The sequence below is a fragment of the Anarrhichthys ocellatus genome, unplaced genomic scaffold, assembly GCF_004355925.1.
Source record: "Anarrhichthys ocellatus isolate YVR2014 unplaced genomic scaffold, GSC_Weel_1.0 scaffold38, whole genome shotgun sequence".
Taxonomy (NCBI): domain Eukaryota; kingdom Metazoa; phylum Chordata; class Actinopteri; order Perciformes; family Anarhichadidae; genus Anarrhichthys; species Anarrhichthys ocellatus.
This window is the reverse complement of record NW_022280068.1, coordinates 3,203,437-3,218,962: the sequence shown is the minus strand read 5'-3', so window position 1 is coordinate 3,218,962 and position 15,526 is coordinate 3,203,437. Positions and strand designations below refer to the sequence as shown.

Below are 15,526 nucleotides of genomic sequence, written 5' to 3'. Positions count from 1 at the left end.
TGGACTGTCTTTTTCAAACTCGTCCTTTCATCTTTTCTGTTTTCATGTGCACTTTATCCTGTTTTTTTGTCACTTCTGGCTCTTGATCCTCGGCCCCTACACACATGGCACAAACTCTGGATGTTTTGGATTTGCGGCGGCTGCGACCACATTCCCTTCCACCCACGCTTGTTCACATGTTCTACAGGAACACACACACACACACGTTCGGTGTGAATGAGCGAGGGAGCAGTGTTCCCTCCGTATAGTTGGACGCGACAACAAACTCCTGTCCAGAAAGTTTCAATCACTCAAAGTGAAGTAAATATCTTTAAGATAAAGCTCAAAGCTAATCAAACTAGTAATATATAATCTTATGTCATGCACTCAATTACTTACAAGCATACCTGTTTAGAAGGTTGTAATCGGTAATGGTTCAACAGGGAATGACAGAAGGCCTGGTTCATGTTTCAGTCCTCAAATATTTGCTCAACTAGTTTCATTTCTTAGTCACCACCTGACAACGGTGTTTTAGTTTCCTGCTTAAGGCTACACTTGGTAACTGAACTGCCCACGAAGCTTGTGAACTCTGATCAAACTGTCAAACAAGACCGCGTTAATCAAATTAGATCAAGATGCTGTAACTGTATTGCCTATTTCTCGCCTCAAATGTTTTCAGAAACATATTTTTGTGTACTGTTTCACTGTGAAATGAAAAGGTTTGTTACAAGCGGTCAGCGGGCTTTGATTTGACTTTGATTTTGTCTTTTTAAAGTAGAAATATTAAAGTTTCTAAAATGTCCTACTTTTCTTTGTCATGTATAATAGTAAACTGAAAAAATATATAAATTATAATACTTTTGAAGATTTTGAAAGTAATCTGCAAAGTAATAACAAATGAAAGTAATTCCAAAGTAATCCCTAGTTCCCGCCCTTCTTATGATGCAGCACACTGAGTCGAGAGGTTATATCCCGATCAATACTGGATTTCTGAGGCTAACATCCATTTTTGAAGGCTTAAAAAAAAATCTGAGAACAGTATATTAGCCAATATACTATTTTCTTTTTACTTAAACATGCAACATGAACAGACACGTTGACCAACAGATCCCTTAAATGTGAATGATGAGAACCCATCTTTGTTCTATTCACCCCTCATGTACTCACACACACATACACACAAACGGTAAAATATAGATGAGGTTGTTATCAGAGATGCCTGGGTCCTGTGTGAGCTAATGTGCAAATGTGCGTTGTATTCCTCATGAATGTGAGAGTAGATTTTGTACATAGATATTGTACATGTACTGTTGTGTGAAAAAGTGTTTGCGCCCTTCCTGATTTCTTATTTTTTTGCATGTTTGTCACACTTAAATGTTTCAGATCATCAAACAAATTTAAATATTAGACAAAGATAACACAAGTAAACACAAAATGCAGTTTTTAAATGAAGGTTTTTATTATTAAGGGGGAAAAAAAATCCAAACCTACATGGCCCTGTGTGAAAAAGTGATTGCCCCCTAAACCTAATAACTGGTTGGGCCACCCTTAGCAGCAACAACTGCAATCAAGCGTTTGCGATACCTGGCAATGAGTCTTTTACAGCGCTGTAGAGGAATTTTGGCCCACTCATCTTTGCAGAATTGTTGTAATTCAGCCACATTGGAGGGTTTTCGAGCATGAACCGTCTTTTTAAGGTCATGCCACAGCATCTCAATCGGATTCAGGTCGGGACTTTGACTAGGCCACTCCAAAGTCTCCATTTTGTTTTTCTTAAACCATTCAGAGGTGGACTTGCTGGTGTGTTTTGGATCATTGTCCTGCTGCAGAACCCAAGTGCGCTTCAGCTTGAGGTCACGAACAGATGGCCGATATTCTCCTTCAGGATTTTTTGGTAGACAGCAGAATTCATGGTTCCATTTACCACAGAAAGTCTTCCAGGTCCTGAAGCAGCAAAACAGCCCCAGACCATCACACTACCACCACCATATTTTACTGTTGGTATGATGTTCCTTTTCTGAAATGCCGTGTTACTGTTACGCCAGATGTAATGGGACATACACCTTCCAAAAAGTTCAACTTTTGTCTCGTCAGTCCACAGAGTATTTTCCCAAAAGTCTTGGGGATCATCAAGATGTTTTCTGGCAAAACTGAGACGAGCCTTTATGTTCTTTTTGCTCAGCGGTGGTTTTCGTCTTGGAACTCTGCCATGCAGGCCATTTTTGCCCAGTCTCTTTCTTATGGTGGAGTCATGAACACTGACCTTAATTGAGGCAAGTGAGGCCTGCAGTTCTTTGGATGTTGTTCTGGGGTCTTTTGTGACCTCTTGGATGAGTCGTCGCTGCGCCCTTGGGGTAATTTTGGTCGGCCGGCCACTCCTGGGAAGGTTCACCACTGTTCCATGTTTTCGCCATTTGTGGATAATGGCTCTCACTGTGGTTCGCTGGAGTCCCAAAGCTTTAGAAATGGCTTTGTAACCTTTTCCAGACTGATAGATCTCAATTACTTTGTTTCTCATTTGTTCCTGAATTTCTTTGGATCGCAGCATGATGTCTAGCTTTTGAGGATCTTTTGGTCTACCTCACTTTGTCAGACAGGTCCTATTTAAGTGATTTCTTGATTGAGAACAGGTGTGGCAGTAATCAGGCCTGGGTGTGGCTAGAGAAATTGAACTCAGCTTTCCAAAGATGTGATAAACCACAGTTAATTTATGTTTTAACAGGGGGGGGCAATCACTTTTTCACACAGGGCCATGTAGGTTTGGATTTTTCCCCTTAATAATAAAAACCTTCATTTAAAAACTGCATTTTGTGTTTACTTGTGTTATCTTTGTCTAATATTTAAATTTGTTTGATGATCTGAAACATTTAAGTGTGACAAACATGCAAAAAAATAAGAAATCAGGAAGGGGGCAAACACTTTTTCACACAACTGTAGATATTTGTTTATGGCAATGTTTTTTGCTCCCACATTCATGATTGAATGTTTTGAACAGTTCTCTGTTTCGTCATCTAACATGTAGCATATGACATGTTCACTTCATCTGTATACCACACACACACACACACACACACACACACACACACACACACACACACCACCACAGAGCTGAATCAAAAACAGCCCCAGCCAAGTGCCTGGCTGTGTTTTTTTCTTGACTACCAGCACTTTGTGAGGTAAGTGACCACCGATTAGGAAACTGTTCCACAACCAAGCAGGCTTTCTAAACAAACGACCCTGGTCCAGTCCTGAAGTTGACCACCCACTGTTGTGTATAACTACACTACCTTTGTATGACTAGTAGGATAGAAAAGAAAAAAGTGTGTCTTGGTAGATGTGTGCATACACACTGTGTAACATACAGTAAGGAAGAGTATGCAGAAAGTTGTACTTGGCAGGAACATGTGTCTACAGCAGATGTGTGGCCACCCAATGTGTGTTTGTATGTATGCATGTCTGCTCAAAGTTGCAGTCAAGTGGCAGCAAGTAGTTGTTAGCCAACCTTAGCTCATACCTCTGTCCACTGTGGGACATCAGACATTGCCACCAACCAAGTTCTGGTTCTGGCGGTTCAGCCTAAAAACAGCCAACCTCTAGAGACTTTTTTGTTTTGTTTCAAAACTCAGTTTTGCTACTAAAAGTAAGTTAAGAGAACCAGTGTATTTGGGAATTTATTACGTCCACCAAGGATGTTACAGTATGTTTTCAGTTCGGTTTGGTGGTTTGTTTGTTTGTCAGCAGGATTATAGAAAAAATACTACTAGTTCAAGTACCGTGACATGTACTGCTACCTGCTCTTTGTGAATTGTACAATGGCTCCAAAACATCTATCCCTGCTTCTCTCACTCTCATGTGGTTTATTGTTCGCCAGACAATGCTAGAAGACACTCATCATGAGCAAACTTATTGGACCATTGGTGTCTCATTCTTCACTGTTAAGTTATAGTCGGTGGTGGAAGAAGTATTTAGATACTCTACTTAAATTAAAGCTAAAGTACAGAAGTATTATCAATAAAATGTACTGAAAGTACTCATCTGTAGAAGAAAAACAACCATGTTAGTGATATATTATTACATTATTAGACTGTTGAACTGATGCAGCAATGGGTAACAGTATTTTACTGTTGTAGCTCTAGAGGTGGAGCTAATAACCCCTAAAGGGTTACAGGGCATGTTTAAAAACAACTTTCCTCTAATCTTTGCCTTTTTGTGAAATATTGAATAGTTCTACATCATGGAGCCTCTGACTGTGATATAAGACAAATTAGAGTGGGTTACCCTTTAACAACAATGTTGGCGGTTTGATTCCCGGCTCATCCTGTCTCATATCAGAGTGTCCTTGAGCGATGATGACCGAGCCCCAGTTGCTCCCCATGTGCTTTACAGCAGCTCGCTGCTCCTAAATGCATGGGAGTTTTACTTAAGCAATTTATAAGCTTATTTTGTAAAATCTTAATCTGTACAGTAACTAAAGATGTAAAAATAATAAGTACAACATTTCCCTCTGACATGTGTGGAGTATAAGTATAAACCTTCCTGTTACCTTCCTGCTTATCTGTTTAAACTCTGGGTCAATTACGATCCGTTTAACCCCCCCGAAAAATCATTTTCTTAAACTATAGATAATATGACCCTCCTCCATCCGTCCTCCTTTCCCCTTCATTTCTAAACCCACCCGTCACACAGCAACATGCCTCCATTTGACCTCCTCTTTGTAACCTTCCCTCCCTACTTTCCCTTGATCATTCACACCCCACCTGTCTCTCTCTCTCTCTCTCTCTCTCTCTCTCTCTCTCTCCATCTCTCCATCTCTCCATCCCTCCCTCCCTACATCTCTTTGCCCCTTGTCTCCAGTGATCCCCGGTTCAGTCTCAGCTAGCAGGCTTAGCGCTCTAAAGCTCTCTCAGCGCAGGTCGGTGGCAGGGAGAGATCCAGCGCTAAGAGGGAATTACCTACCACACGGACTCCAGCAACACACACAGGCACATATACACAGGCTGTTACTGTATACCCACAGATCTGTACACACTTAGACACACACACACACACACACACACACACACACACACACACAGATATCTATTCAATTGCAGGTAACAGGTCTGTTTGAACTGAGCCTGATGATTCTTCACAATTAGTGCGCACACACATTTATCTGTATTCACTTAAGTCTGTGCTTTTCTGTCTCATGTTGCGCAAAATGTTGAGACCGTTATCATCTGCCTCTTCCCTCCTTTGTTAAATGACATTTGTTGTTCTTTCTAGGACTGGCCAAACCCCGAGCACTGTGTGTGTGTGTGTGTGTGTGTGTGTGTGTGTGTGTGTGTGTGTGTGTGTGTGTGTGTGTGTGTGGGGCCCTCAGCTGCATCAATAGCCATTAGTGCAGCAGCCGGGGTAATTGTGGCTGCAGTGCAGGAGGAGAAAAAAACCCACATTATCTGATAATACTGCAGATGGGCAATACGGAGGAAAAGATGGCGCAAGGGCAGAGTAGGACAGTGCGAGGGAGGATATAAACTGTGTGGTCAGACGGTTATGGTCGACATAGTTGCGATGCCACAGTCTGCTAACTGATTTATAGCGTGTGATTTCAGACTGGAGGTCTTATGGCACTGCAGCAGTATGACACTGATTGTCGGATTGCCTGAAACTACACCTGAAGCCAGCACATCTGGTTGAAAAAAGAGCTCCGTGGTGGATGTTGTCGATGTCAGCTGATTTATTTTACCTCACACAGGCCTAAATGAATCAATTCGTGGTGATCATTAAATTGCAGCTTTGGAAACACTGTTTTGTTGCCGTTGTTGAGCACGGTTCTTTATTCTTGGCCTTTTGAAACAGTAGTTAAAGGAATCTTACTCTACACTTACTCTGACTTTTTGATTTCCTCCTAAGATGAAGAGGAGGCAGATGCAGTTGAAAATGGAGTTGGACCCTGAATTGTGATTTTGGTTGTGTCCTTATTGGTACTTATCCGTGGTCGGTGTATTACACACAGTAGATGATGGTCGGCACGCAACCCAGATTGGAGTAGCAGACTGGAGTGCCTTCACGGGAGCTAAGCAATGTACTGCTGTGGACTGGGGCAGCAGCTAAACTTATTTTATCCACCTAACAAAATGGCCCACGTTGTTGTGGGGAGAAAAGGTCAAATCTGTAAAATTGAAACCAGCAAGGGATGACCAGCATCTCACACTCTCACTGAAACTGGTTTAAATACAGTACACAGTCTGTTTATTTGATAAGCAGCTAGTGCTGCTGCACTGCTTAACTAATTACACAAAAGTCAAAAGTAGACTGGAACAAATGTATGGTTACTCTGTCATCTTTTCTCTGTGGGCACTGTCTCCCTGTTTAGTTGTGCTTGTTTTGGTTTGTGATGAGTTGAGTTGTGTTCGGTTGAGCTGAATACTCCGTCAGCAGCCTGTCTGCAGATCACTTCCTGAATGGTTCCTAAAATAGCAGCAACAACTATCACAACCAAGGAAACACGACAGCTGCTCTGTTTCTGCCCTCTCTCCATAGGCTTGGGTCATAAGGATTTTTTCCAAAATCTATACTAGTATTAAACACTGAGCAACAAATTATTCCCTATATGTTTTCATTTTTGGTTGAACTGCAGCAATTTTACTATTGTTCTTAAAATTTGAAAATATAAGTAAAGAGATGTTTAAAATCTTTAATTTCTCTGGAAATGGCCTAGATCTCAATCACTTACCAGAAAGTGTACTATGGATACGGTATTTAAATTTACGCCAAAAAAACAATCTCTGGCCGGGACCAATCCTCCGCTAATCATGACCCTTCCATGTCACACGCAAACCAGCTGTAGTCCATGAAGCTACTTGGAAAATAAAGCACCCTTTTGTTTGCTGTCAGTAACTCAATATCATTAGACTGGCAATGGAAAAACTACAATGTTTTATATTAATAAAATCACCAGAAATTAAACTACAGTTTTCCTAAACAGAAATGGGGGGAAGGAAAGTGTAATCATGTTATAAAACATCTGCCAGAGGTGTCAGAAATATAGGTACAGGTGATGCCGTAGGAAGTAATTCACCTACTATTTAAATGGTTACAGAGCTGGTTAACTTGTTTGGTTAAAGGTTAAATTATATAGAGTTAAATATAGTTAGACCAGAGGATTAATACCACTGCCATGTCTATATGATAAATATGAAGCGACAATCAGCAGCCAATTAGCTTAGCTTAGCATAAAGATTGACTGAGCTAGTCTGCCTCTGTCTGTGGAAAAATCCTTCTACCTGTACCTCTTAAGTGTAATTATTCTAATCTAATTAACATGTTGTTAACCTACGCTCAACCAGTACAAAAATCTAAATGTTAATGAGTGAGCTTTAGACAGAGCCATGTTAGCTGTTTATCCTGTTTCCAGTTCTTAGGCCAAGCTAAGCTAACCGGCTGCTGGCTGTAGCTTCATATTAAGTCAAAGAGCAGATATGAGAGTGCTATCAACCTTCTCATCTAACTCTCGGAAAGAAAGGGAATGAGTGCAAAAATGTTTTAATACGCAGCCTCGCTTAATGATTTTCCTTAACCTAACTAAGTAGTTTCTGCGATCGCTCGGTCCAGATGAAATTGCATTCCCCTCCAAAAGTAATTGAGGGTGCAGTTCAGTTTTATGGAAATGTAAATTTGTAGGAGGCCGGGTTTCTTTCAGGATTCATGTTTAATAATAAGCTCAAAGGAAGGCATGTGCAGTGAAAGTTGTGTATCTTAAGGCTGTTTTCCCAATCACTTTTAACAAAAATCACATTTGTCTGTTCTGTATTCATTGGTTTTGATAAATATCTTTAAATTCTTAAACTGCTTTGTCATGATAGCGATGCAGAATGTAAACAGAGTGATGTGTCGCTGCATCCTGCTAGAAATACTGGAGATGCCTAACATGTCATTGTGTGGTTTAATAATAATAAATATGACACTCATGACCTGCTAGGTTTATTCTGAAGGTTTTTATTTCAGTTTGGACCAGTTAAGAATCGGTATCTGTCACTCAGAACATTTCTTTTGCCTTAACGTCTCCTAGCCTGTCTCTGTTGTGACTTTCTGTGTCCTGACGTTACTCTGCTTCTCTGCTTCTTGTTCTTTCTTCTTGACACTCGGTGCCCTTTTTCCCTTCACCTTTCAGTCTCATTTTTCATCCCATCTCCTTGGCTCAGTCTTTCTGCCAGCCAGCCTTTGCATATCACAATGTCTTCTCAACCTCCGCTCTCTATACCACTTTTTATCCTTTCCTCTCTCTCTCTCATTGAATTCACCTCTCCAGCAGAAACAGTAAACTCCACTGAGGAGACAAGATCTGCAGATGTTTGCCCTGCTTTCTGCTGTCACAAATCGTTCACTTCAGTGCATCACTCAAAGCACTAGAACTCACAAGATGAGTGTGGAGTAGCAAAAATACAGCCAAGAAAAAAAACTACATTTCCCTGAAGAACTTGAGCAGCGTTTGGGTCGGACGTGGTGTGTTTTTTGTCAAGTGACCTTTGTGGTGTTAGCAGCTTAAAGCTCAGCTGAAAACCCTCTAGTGATAACGCTCCAAATGCAGCATTTCCACTGAATGCAGGGAAGAGCAGTGACTATGCTTCTTTCAAGCTTTGTAATTGTCACTTTTCCCTGTTCATAAAAATGGCAAGAGTGGGATTCTTGTTTTATTTTTGGCTTGTTGACAGTTAAGGAGCCATTGAGTTTTTTAATGGATACTTAATGACTGCTGCACAAAACATAACAAAGAAAGCCCCTCGAGGATCCTAACTGTCAGCCAACGGAAGTCCCTGGAGAGACGGAAAAGTCCTAATCTTTGTTATCCACATACACTAAATACTTTGGAAGATTAAGAGTGTATTTTCCACACCATTGCTTTTCCAGTTCATTACACCTGTGTGCTAAGCAAACAGGTTTGGAAAAAAAAACAATATGGTCCTTGCAAATGTAAGCTGCAGACAGACACAGACAAAGATATTTTCTTACTTTAAATGTCTAAATTTGTATCAGGCTCTGGGAATGGACCCTTGTGAGGGCTGTTCGCACTAAATACTACACTCAGTGTTTTTTTTAACGTATAGTAATTTAAATGTACAGCTGATAAAGAGCTGATTTGATTTGTGCGCTGAATGTCTTAAAGTTACTAATGCTAAATTCATCTGACTGAAAATATTTCCGCATGTAAACGTTTGTTGACATGCTAACTATCTTTCCAGTGCTGATCAGTCCACTACTTTGGTTCAGACAGAAATAACTTTTGGATCAATTGGTGCAGACCTTCAAAGGATGTATCGTACAGGTCAATGTTTTCACTCATTCAGTGAGTACATCAGCGTCGACCAGATGGATTGACACAACATGTTGTATCGCACTTTGGTTTATAACCAAATACCTGCAAAACTGATGACATTCCCATCAGCCGCAGCTGCACAATGCGTCTAGTGCCAATTACAGGATTTGTAGGGCAATGAAATATTGTCTCAAAGGCATGCTAACACGCCAAACTAAGAGGGTGAATATTTTAGGTGTTATAGCTACTAAACTTTAGCATGATCGCAGTGTCATTGTGCATTTCGCTTTACCGAAGTGCAGCTTCACAGTGATGCTAACGTGGCTGTAGAGTCTTAATTCCCAGACACACCAAACTGTCATCAAAGAACTAGCGGCTAATCACACTGATTTCTCTCGCCCACGGGCTTCACCGCTGATTCAACAATGCTAAATTTGCCGAAAAGCCTCCGACACGGGAAGACAATAGTGCCAACTGTGCGGGACACACTGCAAGAACTAGGGCGACAGACGCTCACCGACGTGGGCAGACGGTCGACCCGGTGTGTCATGGCCTTTTATTGTTTTTTTTCATCCCAACAGGCTCCCAAGTGATGTTCCAGAAAATGTGCAGAAATTTCATAATAGATATTACTATTGCAATATATTTAATACACATACTATGATAGAGGCTTATCCATTGCGCCCCCTCCTAACTGGTTAAATGAGCTGAAGTTGAGAGAGACCTCTGGTTCTTTCTCGTCTTGTTCCTTTTGACTCTTGCCAGCACTGTGATCATGTTTCAGTGTTGATGATGCCTGAATTATACATCACTGCTGAGGTGTTGCTGTAGCTGATTTATACTTCCCTAGACTTTACCTGTTGTAGCATCACTGCAAAACTAGATTACCTGTTTTATACATTCATGCCATTAGTAATCATATTAAGTTCACATTGTGATGGGGAACTAAGCTGATGCTGTTGGGGAATTAAGTGGCTTTGCTAGAAAAAGAAAAGCTATTGCATCTAGCATTAGAGATGATGATGCTGGAGAATGCATATTAATTTGAAGATGCACAGCGAAGTACATTGTAGCCCTTTATGTACCTACAGAACCACCAAAGAGCCCATGGTGTAGGTGCAGTACCATGGCACTTTGTTCAGCCTTATCTCTTCAGCTTTAAGGCCAGACAAAATGTGTCCAGTGACATTTTGGCCATTTGAAAAAGTCTCACCGGCTTTGACTGCTTTAGACCTGAGTGGTCAAGACAGCCGCAGTCTGATCGGGAACCTTTTCATTCTGCAGCATAATCTGCACTGATTATCAGACTCCAATGCCCCGGGCATCTGAAGGATCCAGTTGAGGTTTGCACCGTAGAAAATTTGGATAGAATGCGACCTAATCTTCTAGCCTCTAGTGCGTGCGAGCAGTAGGAATTTAAGATTTTAGATTTTTTTGATTTTTTTGTGTGACCATGTTTATTTGTGAGACAAAGTCGAACCACAAAGAAAACAGAGATGTGCTTGAAAATGAAATGAAATTTGTCTTTTGTGTGAGATGTTTCTTTTCCTGCAGAGGGCAGGTAAAGGAAACGGACTAGGGAATCCGGCAAAGAAATGGCACGGAGCCCGAGTTGATACAGCTGCACGTACACATCAGCTTCCCATTACCCCCCCCCCCCCTTATTTTCTCTCCCTTTGTCTCTCTCTCTCACTCCCTCTTTGTCTGTGTGTCTCTCCCTCTGTCTGTCTCTCTGTGTCTTTCTCTCTCTCTCCCTCTCTTTGTCTGTCCATCCGTCTCCCCCCCCCCTCCTCACGAGTGGCTGTTTTTGTGGATTGATCTCCCGCTGTTGTCATAGCGACAGTGATGCAGACCGCCCGAAGTGTGTGTGTGTGTGTGTGTGTGTGTGTGTGTGTGTGTGTGTGTGTGATAAAATGCCAGAGTGCTCTCTGCTTAGAGAGGAAGTGTTTGGAGAATTATGTAATGTCCTCTTTTTTTAAAAGGGGAAAAAAGTTGGAAAGATGAAGAAAAAGCTCCTATCCGTCCATCTGTGTGTCTCTCTGTCTGCATATGTCTTTGTATACCAGGGGAGTGTAGTGTTTATGGATACCATGCAGTGAGGAGCATGGCTATTTTAGTTGCTCATTGTAGATGTTTTGTTTCTACAGGATCTTTTTAGTAAGTAGGATACAGTTTTTAAACACAGTGTGTCTATGGGGGGTTGACGTGAGGCTCTTTCCTGTGTGTAAAGTTTTCACTGAAGCTGTGGGCTCTGCCGGGAGGAGCCACCCTGTATAGATTGGGGGGGAGCAAAAGAGGGAGAGAGTGGTATGAACTTGATGGGGGGAGAGAGAGGGAGGGTTGTTGGGCTTGGTGCCAAGTGGGAGGTGTGTGAATCCTTGTGACGCTGCCATTCTCCCGCAGAGAGCACTCTTATTGGACAACATAAGGGGGTCTATAAATAGGCCCCTAATCTGCAAAAGAGAAAGCTAAAAATAGAGAGAGATGCAAACAGACAGGGAGAGAGGGGGATCAAGAGAGGTAGTGATGAACAGTTTGTTGTAGATGAGTTGTAAACAGAGCAAGAAAGTTTTGAAAAGTCTAGCAAAATGTGAAAAACAAAATTTAGAGTTTCATATTCAAGATCTGGAAAAGAGAACTGCATTAAGGAAATGTCATTAATAAAGAATGAGAGTTGTTCAGTCCTGATGCACTTTAGACCCCCTCTGTCACTTTAAGGGACCATACAAGTTTCAACCCATTTGTTACGAATACCTGACATTTTTTAATACATCCCACAGGTTTTTCAAAATAAATGGGTTACCTTGGACCAGATGCCAGTTTGGCTTTATACCAGCACAGTCACAATTAACACTGAAGTTAATCCATCATGTTTTTAGTTTCCTTTATTTTTGTGACGATGCAGTTGCAGAGACGATGTGTTCAAGGAAGCTCTGATATCTGATTGAGAGTCCGCTGCTGAAAAGGCTTGTGTGTGTCACAATTAATTCAAACAAATATTTATTTTGATTTACATTAACAGAAAAGATGACATCTCTACAAATTATGACAAGTGACTCAAAACAAGTAACTAATCTGTTTGAGTCAACAATAAGGTCAAATGAAAGCTACTTAGTTTTGTTAGATGTTACTTGTTGGATACATTATTGACTTCTGTTGAGCCCTTAAAAACTGAAGAGTTCACATTCTTTCCCCTATTCAGCCAATTCAATTTAGGGCTTTCAGGCCTTTGAAAACTTGTTTCAAGTATTTCTCTATAACATAAAAAATGTATGACTAAAGACCCTGTGCATTCATGGCATAGCTTAGATGTATTTACCATGTGGAAATCATGATGAAAATATGGCATCTGCGTTTGTTTCATGTATTCGTTTGAGCAAAATCTCTCAGCTCCACCTTTTCTCCCTCTCTCGTTCTGTCGCTGTCCATTCTTTCTCCACACTGCACGACCACTCCACGCACCGACTAGAGCGTTGTGTTGTGTGCGTGCATGTAAAGTGAAAACTGCAAGAACTCAGTGTGAATTTCCTCCCTGATCCTCAACTCCCAAGATAAACTTTTTCATGTCTTCTAATCTCCCCTCCTCCAAACCTCCTCTTCTCCCGGCTCGCTCATAGCTTTCTCAAGTCTCTAATTATGTGAGTGAGTTGGGAGGGTGGGAGTGCGTATGTGTGTGCGTCTGTGTACTTTACAGTTGCCCGCATGTTTAAGCTTGTAATTAGTGCTCTTTAAGATGAGAAAATGTTTAAAAGAGCAAGCCTAGGTGTGTGTGTGTGTGTGTGTGTGTGTGTGTGTGTGTGTGTGTGTGTTGGTTGGGTCTCTTTAAAAATGGTCTTTTTCTTTGCTCTCAGAGCTTTGGGAGAAAGGTCATGAAAATGTTGCAGAGGATTAAAAAGGTGATAATTTTGAGGAATTAGTTTGTGTCTGTGTGTCGGTCAGGACTTAAAAGCGAATGGCTGGTTGGTTACAGAGAGAGTGGTGGACTTGCTTTGGATTTGAGTATAATGAGTCTATATTTAAAGCCGTGTGTGCGAGCTTGTGCCTGTGTGTTTTAGAAAGTGACTCATCATTTGTATTTGTGCACGTACAGTAACCCAACACCCAACCCAACCCAGCGGAGGACCGGACCAACACTCATTATTCTCTCTACCTCTCACTGGGCCTGCCTTCTTTCATTCTTGCTTATGAATGTTCATTTCTCGCTTTTGCTTTTTTTTTGTTGTCTTTTTATATACTTCTTTCCTTTCGAGCTTTCTACCCCACGTTGTTCTCTTTCATCCCTCTAAAATGTCTTTTGTACTTACTCGTCTTTACTTACTCACCTCTCTCCGTGCAGCCACTGTTGCAGTCGTGTGTCGTATGCGGTTAAACCCAAAAAGGATCGTGTGTCTCAGCGAAACCACTTTGTCACTTCCCCCTCAGCTCCAGGTCATGCGAGGTCACCTCAGCCTCCATTGTGACTCCAATACTATGTTCAGTTGCACTGAATGTGAGGATGCAATACACACACACAGTCTGACTGCACTCTGTACGTAACAGCTTACATGTGAAGTCATTGACCTTGTGGTTTTAATTCTTACACATTTTGGATTTTCTGTTGTTAGAGTGATCTTGCTTTTTCTAAGCAGGTGGATGTTATTACTCTCGAGCAAGATTTTAATTAATACTTCACCATTCGTGACTGCAAATCAAGTTGATTTTGACAAAACAAGAAAAGAACAAAAACATTAAAAGAAACGGAAAAGGCCATTCTGTGAAATAAAGGAGGAAATAGTCCAATGAGCACTTCTTCGTATTTGGCGGCTCCTTATTGTCCCTTTCACACATACAGTATATCCCTGAAATGTTCAGGAACATTTCCTGCATGGGGTCATGTGTGAATGGGAGTAGGGATAGATATTTAGGGAATTCTGTACCGCCAATCTCTCACCTGAAGACATTTCAGGGAAAAATGGTACGGCTGTGTTTTGAATGAGAGAAGTAAGATTCAGAAGATTCGAAAGACGATTCCGCATTGCGAACCAATTACAATTCTCCACTGCTGTCCTATTTGAATCTAGACTTGTTTACGGTTTAGCATTTACACCAATGCTTATGCGGGTGATTTAATAATAAAGTCACAAGAACATTGGCAACAGCTCCTTCGGGTCGGATAAGCAAAGAGAGGTGAGATCGTATGCCCCCCCCCCCCAAGTGTTGTTCATGGGTTAGAAGGTAAATGACGATTGGCCTCGTTCCTGCTTAGACATTTTGTTGAATGTCATTTCCCATCTCTCTCCATTTACCTCCTGTAAATTAATGTATAGCCTCTAAGTGTAATACATTATTTGCTGAGACTTTTTATGCCTTAGGTGATCATATAATGTGTACAATTTCTTGATATTTGAACAAAGATATTGGCATCGAATCTCAACACTCTTATGTGCAACAACAACATTTTATCAAAAAGCTGTCAACAGATGGCGTCGAATCATATTTGTTATCTTGTTTATTTCGATCAGATAGCTCTTGATTCAAATTAAGATTTTGCCAATTTTAGAATTATTATTTTGTCAAAGTTCTTGTTCAATGGAAAACAAAATTTATGGAATAAAACATGTTTATATTTATACAATTAGGTTGAAGACGTATTGTTTGGCATTGTATAGATGCAGAAAATGTTTGAATGATACTCGGGCCTAATCAGAGAAGGGAGGGTTGATAGGATATATGTATGTATGTATGTATGTATGTATGTATGTATATATATCTATGTGTATGTATGTATATGTATGTATGTATGTATGTATATATATGTATGTGTATGTATGTATATGTATGTGTATGTATGTATATGTATGTGTATGTATGTATGTATATATATGTACATGTATATATATGTATATGTATGTAAATGTTTGAATGATACTCGGGCCTAATCAGAGAAGGGAGGGTTGACAGGATATATGTAAATGTATATGTATATATATATATATGTGTGTGTGTGTGTATGTATGTATATGTATGTATATATATGTATGTGTATGTATGTATATGTATGTATGTATGTATATATATGTATATGTATGTATATATATGTATGTATATATATATAGATATATATGTATGTATGTATATATATATATAGATATATATGTATGTATGTATATATATATATAGATATATATGTATGTATATATATATGTATGTATATATATATAGATATATATATATATAGATATATATGTATGTATATATATATATAGATAT

The 15,526-nt window shown here is 40.3% G+C and overlaps 1 long non-coding RNA gene across 1 annotated transcript; it reads left to right on the top strand.

Moving 5' to 3' along the window:
- The first annotated feature begins 11,021 nt into the window (after nt 1-11,021).
- Nucleotides 11,022-14,428, top strand: LOC116394170 (uncharacterized). The gene is made up of 2 exons (XR_004213439.1): nt 11,022-11,182; nt 13,041-14,428. It is a non-coding gene; the product is annotated as an uncharacterized LOC116394170 (long non-coding RNA).
- Nucleotides 14,429-15,526: the final 1,098 nt, after the last annotated feature.